We start from the raw sequence: 8,369 nt of genomic DNA on the forward strand, positions 1-8,369 counted from the left end.
TTTAGATCAGGCTTTTACAGTTTTATTTTGACATTTAGGTATATAATATATTCTAAGTTAATTGTTCTATGTAGTATGAGGTATAGAACAGCAATCACATTTGGCATATGCCTATCTAGTTGTTCCAGCTAGCTGTTCAACTGTTTGTTGAAAAGTCTGTCCTTTCTCCATTCAGTTGCCCCTGCACCTTTGTAAAAAATCAGTTGTCCATACTTATGTAGGTCTCTTCCTAAATTTTCTGTTCTACACTATTGGTTATGTGTCTGTCCTTTCACCTATACCATACTGTCTTGACCTCTCTAGCTTTATAACGATCTTAAAAACAGGTAGTGCTAGTCCTCTAAATTTGTTCTTCTTTTTTTAATTGCTTTGGCTATTTGAGTTCTTTTACCCGACCTTATACATTTTAGAATCAGCTTATCTATATCTACAAATAATTGTGTTGACATTATGATTGAGGTTGAATTAAATCTAATATATATCACTTGGGGAAGAATTAACATCTTAATTACGCCAAGTCTTCTAGGCCATGAATCTCATATGGTTATTTATTTAGGTCTTCCTTTGATTGATTGAACTATATTTCTGTAGTTTTCTTCATACAAATCCTGTACATAGTTTATTAGGTTTATAGCTAACTATTTCATTTTGTTGGAGCTTTTACAAAAGATGATTATCTTTTTAAACTTCAGTTTTTCACTGTTCATTTTTCAATCGTGCATTGCTAATGTACAGAAATGCAATTAATTTTTGTTTATTGCTATTCTGTGAACTTTCAAAATTATTTATTAGTTCTAGGAATGATAAACATTTTGTAGATTCCTTGGAATTTTCCACATAGACTATCATGTTGTCTTCAAGAAAGGGTACTTTATTACTTTCTAACTGAATACCTTTTATTTCTTTTTCTATCCTCATTTTATTTTCTAGAACTTCCAATTGAATATTGAATAGCAGTGGTGAAAGTGGAAAATCTTGCCTAGTTCCTGATCTTGGGGGAAAGCAAGCTCTCATGATTAAATATGATGTTAGATGTAAATTTGTTGTAAATGCATTTATCACATGGAGGAAGTTTCTTTCTAACCCTAGGTTGCTGACATTTTTATCATGATAGATGTTGAATGTCTTTTTCTGCATTTATTGATATATCATGTAGTTTTCCTCTCAAGTCTGTTAGTGTGGTAAATTATAATGATTGTTTTTTGAGTGCTGAACCAACCTTGCATTCCTAGGTGATACTTAATATATTTAATTCTCACAGTAATCCTAAAAGAAAGTTTTGATTATGCACATCTAAGATTGAGAAAATTAGAGTTAACTAACTTAAGGACATTCAGCCCAGTAATTGCCAAACCTATGAACTGAACTCAAGTCCATGAGATGCCTGAGCTATGTTCCTTTTACCATAGCACCCTGCCTTTCACAAATAGGCAAGAAGAAATATTATTAATGGCCTCTAGGGCAACAACAAAGACTCTCCCTTTCTATACTCCACTTCCAAGGTAAAGAGGCCCTGGTAATGTTCTAGAAAATGGACATGTTTGTTCCAGGGTTCTTAAGAGTGAAGCCAGTGGGTACACTGATAAAAGAGATCACAAACTCTGGCATGTACAGCCTCTCCCTTGGTCTTGCCTTTTCACTATATTTGTCTCCCATGTGTTGGGATTTGTGAAGGTGAAGCAAAAACTGTATAGGGCTTATGCAGCTAACCTTTTGGAGGATAGTTTAACCAGTTTAGACTACTCCTTAGGGATATGTTTTCATTTTCTTTCAGATTTCCTGGTGTTTCTTAAGGTTTTGAAAGAATGTGACTTTAAGGTTCAAAATTAGATATAGGCCTAGAAGAAAGAAACCTAAAAGGCCACTAGCTCTGCTGTTATTTTATATCTTAAGACATAGTCCAGTTCAGCAGAGCCAATAATTTCACCTAGAATTTTGAGGCCAAGGCCCTAGTTAGAAAAAAATAAAACAAACAAAACACACTGTCTTGTGTCTTCTCTGCATATCTTTCTCATGCATCTATTTTAAGATCTGAAAATAAATTTCCTGGGTCTCAGTTCAATCTTTATCTTAATTCAAGAAATGCTTACAAATCCTTAGGGATTCTATGCTCACATTTTTTGTCTAGTTCCACAGCATTATTGGAATTTACTTACTGAATAGTGATACCGACATTCAAATAATGTCTAAGGGACAATAAAAAAAGTGCTTTAAAATAAATATGCATATATTTTTTATTTAGGGTAGAGAAGGAGAGTAGAGTTTGGATGATCTTAGGAAGAATATGACTGGAGTATCTAGAGCAAGACCACTTGTTATGTAAAACGAAAGTTATTAAGAAAACAATTGCCAACCTATACAAAATCAATGCTCAGCACTTTAGTTATTATATCAAAGCTGAAAGCAGTAAGAAATTTAAGAATAATTCATTTAATTCAGTAAAAGTCTAATGTCAAAAACCTCAAGGGAGCTTCATCGCCTCCTAATTTTCTTTTAAAAGCTGTCTGAGTATAAATGTTCTAATCCTGTCACAATAGAATGAAGAATGTATTTTAAATTGATAGACTGACATTATAAAAAAGAATGTTTTCAAATCACTCACGATATGCAGAAATTTCATGCCCAGTTCAAAGATAGAGAAAAAGGGAACATGTCCCTTGCTTTATTTCCCTGGTTTTCAAGGAATCACTTGTCCTTGATAGGTTTTCTTCCAAAATGGCACACAAAAGAACAAAGCAATGTTCTGGAATTTTCTTTTCTACTCTTTAAAAAGGAAAATGGACTGATGGATGAAGAAGAGCTGCTTTTTTCAATAGGAAAAAAAAAATGAACAGCAAAGAAATGTGAACAGATTCAAAAGACAAGAGCCCACTGGCTGCTTTGTCTCTTCCAATGGAAACTATAGCCATAATTTTTTATTCAGATATGCATTGTCAGTAAAGGTTACATTATTTATTTTTACCTTACTGACTGGATTACAGACCTTTTGCAGCCAGAGGCAGCAGTGGTCAAACAGGTGGGACTGGAATTGGTATAGGTCACAAACACAGTTCAGGGTATGGCACTGAACCTCTGAATATAGTTATCTTTAGGCCTAATAGGTCTTTTTGAGGACATACTGTTATGTGAATGAAAAGGTTTAGATGGGACTCTCATTTCAAAAGGGAATACCCCAGCAGGTCTAGCATACAGTATTTTTCAATATGTCAGCTGGTATTGTGGTCTCAGTGCAGTGCTAAGAATATTCAGTAGCTCCAAAAGAGATTCCAGATAGAGCTGGGCATATAAAGGCCTTAAAGTAGCTTACTTGCACCTCCAAACAGACATACACACACACATGCACACACATATACACATATACTCATACCTACCCCAAGTTACATTTGGTCAGTCTGGCTCTCTGCCTTGGTACCCATGGCTACTTCACAGCCACAGTGTGTGTTTTGGGGTTGGGAGTATGGTTTCAGGATAAAAGAAATCACTCCTCTAAACTATAAGTAATTTCCCCCAAATCAAAACAAATAAATTGGCCTGATCATAATGGTCATGGACAATTTTAAGGAAGAGTACTGCATATTATTTTTTTTTAAATCCATAAGCAGGGGATTACTCCAATGTTAGATTTGGATTAACTTCCAGATTCTGGACAATTTCAATTCCAAGACTGCAATATACTATGGTCTTCATAGTTAAATTTTGTGATTCTGTTTCTAAGAGAAGTCTCAAGGCCTTTATTTCAAGTTTTGTTCTAGTTCTTCTCAGTCCTACTTTATTTAACCTCCTGTCAGTTTCTTTAAGTTTGCAACTGTGAAGCTGCCAATAAATGCAAGGAGGCTATAAACTCAGGTTGCATATTTTTATAGACTTGGGCAGGAGCCATTGTGTGTAAATTCTCTTCACTAACCCAATCCCTTTGTTCTGTTTTTGAAAGAAATAACAAGGAAACTCAAAGATTAAACTGATGAAAGGAGTACATAAATATAGTTTATGACATTAGTGCTTTGAGGTTAAGTTCTAAAGTAACTCCTAAGGTAAGGGGTTAGTTTCATATTAAATTCATTTTCAACTTAAACTGGTTCTCCAACATATTGAAATAGACTGAAATTTATGATAGTTCTATACATAGGTTAAAATAATAATATTTCTCTACAAACATAGAAAGAGTAATTATACTAAGATCGAAAAATTAGACAATTCCAAGGAAATGCATTTAAGTCACTTTCAGATAACAGTTTCTCCCAAATGCATGGCATAGCAGCCTTCATACATTCTTATTTAGGGATTAAAAGAGTATACCATAAAGACAGTGTAATTATTATCTTCAGTTAAACAATATATAAAGTAATTTGTTCAGTGGGAACGGCATTCAGGGATGATAGGATGACAACTTGCAAATATGTGTGATTGAACCAGGCATAATTCCCTTCACTTCCTTCGCCTGATTTTTCAGAGCACCATGGGCAACGTACTGTCAAGGCAGGACTCAGCACTCTTGAGTAAATATAGTTCATGGCTGCCATGGAATTGTAGGATGAGGTATAATCGTAAGTGTGTTCAAGCCATTCCCAACTGTAAGGCACACATATGAAATAGTCTGTGTCTTGTGAATCTCTTTTAAAAGGACTCTGATTTCTGGAACACTGGTGACTGCATATAACATTCATTTCCAGAAATACATAGACATTTTTCTGACTCCACTTATGACTTTAGAGGTTCATGGGTAGTTTAATATATCTAGCAATACATTCAAAAGCATCCATACACTCACACAATCTCCTTTTATTCTTTCCTTAAAAGTAATGTCTCTTTCTTCTGAGTTTTAATAGCACCTAGGCTCCTTAACTAATAATGGTAATTTTATTTGCTTTATAATTTTTGCGAGTAAGCTATATTTCTACCATTGAACTAAGTCCCTTGAGGTCAGGGACAACAGATGCTTCCTAATTTCTGCCATAGTAGCTTGGTCAGTGCTTTACATTCACGGAACAACTTGAAGCACTATGTAGATTTCAGTATACCAGGGGCCAGCCATGCTCCTTAAAATATACCAATATACCGTCACAAACTAAAAATCCTAAAACAGCTATCAGAGTATTATATCAATAGCAATATTGTTTCACTATATGCTACAGCTATTAGATTTTTTAAAATATATTACCTATTAACATGTATACACACAGAGATGATTACTCATGTAATTTTTTATGTTTTATGATTTAAAAATTATGATTTTGATGAGTTATTATTTATCAAATAAATCCTTTATTTGACTTTTCTATTTTTGCTTAGTCAATATTATTATAATGATGATTATATTCATTAAGGGATTTTTATATGCCAGGCACTATGCTAAACCATTTACATACCATATTTCTGATCACATAAAATGTATCATTATCCTCATCTAACAGGTGGCTGAAAATATAGGCTCAGATGGCCTAATTAAATTGCTTTAGGTCATATAAACAGTTGAGCTAATATTCAAACACAGATTTATATTTATCCAAATCCTGTGGAATTTTCACAATAGCTCTCTTATCTCTATATAAATATTTTGAATTTTTAAATTATAATTTACTTAATTTAAGGAATGATCAGTATATCACTTGGAAATATTTGTTGTTGGAGAGCATATTAATTAACAGACATAGTGACTGATTTTATGTCATTAATTTTCAATTAATACTCCCCCAATTTTCATGATCAACCACGCACATTGGGAAGTACCTACTTCACTGGTCCTGTCGTGGAAAGTTACAAGGACAGTAGAAAATGTGGGGTTATAACATCTAATCTTAGACTTCATGGAGGGGAAAGGACAAGTGAAAATGTACTCTTCAAATGCAAAGATGGGCAAAACAGTTATACCGCTAACTGTACCTATAATATAGAATATATAAAACTACAAATAATGAAGAACATAGGAAAGGCAAATATAGGTGTGGGCTTCTTGAAGTGAGCAAATGAACAGATATGATAAAAAGGAAGTGAGATGCGTACAGAAGTATTCAATAAGTGCATACAAATGTGCCAGCATGTCACTTGGAGATCATATTGGCTAAAGTTTGTGAACATACTTCTGAGTGTTTTGACTTGAATCATTAAAAGTTAGTACTTGGTGAAATGCAAAATGGTATTAGTAGGATCAATTTATTTTGAAAAATCTGGGATAGATAAGTTCCTTTTTATACGGTCTACTTCTATGCAGTCTAATATTCGCACTATAATTGGCATATCTCCAAAAGAAATGTTAGCTTAACTTATGGTAATTATCGGAGACAGTGTAAATGATAAAACACTTTTCTCACATTGGCAAGATTTGCAACTCTTTAGCTAATCTAATTAGACAACATTTTTGTTACAATTTACACCTCTTTATCCACATGATAGCTATTATTCACATCAGTCTTCTCTCTTAGACTATAGACTACTTGCAGTCAAGATCTGCAAACTAATATATCTTTATATCTTGCAAACCATGGGACACCATACCCTGCATATTTTGCAGAGCGGGCAAATTCCTGAATGAAAGAATGAAATATTTCAATCCTCAGATACATCTAAGTTGGTTTTCCATGTGACAAATTTTACAAATGGATGCCTCTGTTTCCATCAAAGTTAAGATACTTTTCCCTTTCTCCTACCCTAGAAAATTATTATAATTCAAGCCTAGCAATTTCTCCTAGAACCAGAAAAACCCTCTGCCAGAGATTCAGGAATCTCAGGTCCGAGGACAGAAAGACAAAGCGGCTTCTGACAGCCAGTAGCATGGTGAGTGCACAGGGTGCCCATCCTCCAAACAATGGAAATATCTACTGATACTGCTCTAACATTAGACTCTGCAGCTCTGCTTACATTATGTCATTCCCTGCTCTAAAACTGTCGATGGCTTCCCCAGGGCAGCCTGTTCCACATTCAGACAATTCCAGCTGTTAAGAACTTTTTGCAGAGCAAGAATCTGCCTGCCTATGGTTCCCGACATTGGTTTGTTCTGCCTTTCAGAAAATCAAAAAAAAATAAATGCAGTCTTTCTTTCATATGACAGCTCTTCAAATATTTGCAGACAGCTATCATTTCCCCTTCAAATCCTGTATTCTCTAAACTAAAGATTTTGTTTCTACAACTGTTTTTTGGGATGTTGCCAAAACACACCATCTTCTTTCAATTCCTATAAAGGTAAAGGTGATGATTTGGGATTCAATTCAGAATCAACTCTTAACCTGTGCTCGATTTCACTGTGTTATGTTTTGCCCAGAGAGAAGTAACATTGTGTAGAAATATCTGGAGGTGAGGAAAAAGTTTTTTATTACTGGAAAATAGGGCAGAAAGTGATGGAGAGTGGGGCAGGGGACAGAGATGGGGCTACAGAGGAAAGCAGAGATTAGCTCTTGAATGGCCTTGCATGGCCTACTGAGGAGTGTAGACTTTATCTTAAGGGGAATAGGGAGCCACTGCAAGCTTTTAAGCTGTGGAGTGACACAGTCTAATTCATCTTCTCAGTGTGGAGAATGGATGTGAATAGGATAAGAGTAAGTCATGATAACAAGTGAATAGGCTGCTTCAGTTATCAACAGGAGAACAGAAGGTGGCCTTAGAGCCATGGTTGTGGCTGTGGAACTAGAAAAAAGTAGACAGTTTAGAAAGTTAGAATTCACAGGCCATGAGGTTTGATTGAAAATCCTCATTTAATACTAAATATAAAAGAATATCCTGAAAAAAAAAAAAAAAAAAAAAAAAAAGAATATCCTGTCTGCACTAGAGTATGTTTCAATAGCATAGAAGCAGAGAGATAGCAGACATTAGTTCCAAGTGGGGATAGTAACAGTGGTAGAAGAAAAAAAGTGCCATTTGAGTTATGTCTTGAAGAATGAATGTGGTTTTCAGAGGGCAAAGCTGGATGTACAAAACAGTAAAGCAAATTAACCCAGGCACAGAGGTATATGTATAGAACTAACTGGAACACTCAATTGCAGAAATTTTTGTTTTGTTTTTGCTGATCATTGCACAATGTTGGACTTTGAACTCTATAACATAGTTTTTCCTAATTTATATATATATATATATATATATATATATATATATATAAAATTATATATATTATATATAATTATATATAATATATATAATTCTGTGGAAATTATTCAGGCTGATTTTAAAAATGAGTTAATCTATTTCCTAGAACATAAGAAACTTAAACCAAGTCTTGATTGCTGGAAAACATACATAATCAACTTCACAGTAGATGACAACTTGAGGGGAAAGAGTAAGTATATTTTGTATGATTGGAACAACTGAGGAAATTGATGTTATAGATAATGTCAGACACACATCCCACTGCCCCTCCAACACACACACACACACACACACAC

At 34.3% G+C, this 8,369-nt stretch overlaps 1 protein-coding gene across 2 annotated transcripts in view; it reads right to left on the reverse strand.

Moving 5' to 3' along the window:
* The window catches only part of ANO3 (anoctamin 3), a 427,831-nt gene that overhangs the window by 226,814 nt on the left and 192,648 nt on the right, over nucleotides 1-8,369 (reverse strand). The window lies entirely within an intron of this gene.

Source organism: Balaenoptera borealis (genome assembly GCF_965194805.1).
Source record: "Balaenoptera borealis genome assembly, chromosome: 11".
Taxonomy (NCBI): Eukaryota; Metazoa; Chordata; class Mammalia; order Artiodactyla; family Balaenopteridae; genus Balaenoptera; species Balaenoptera borealis.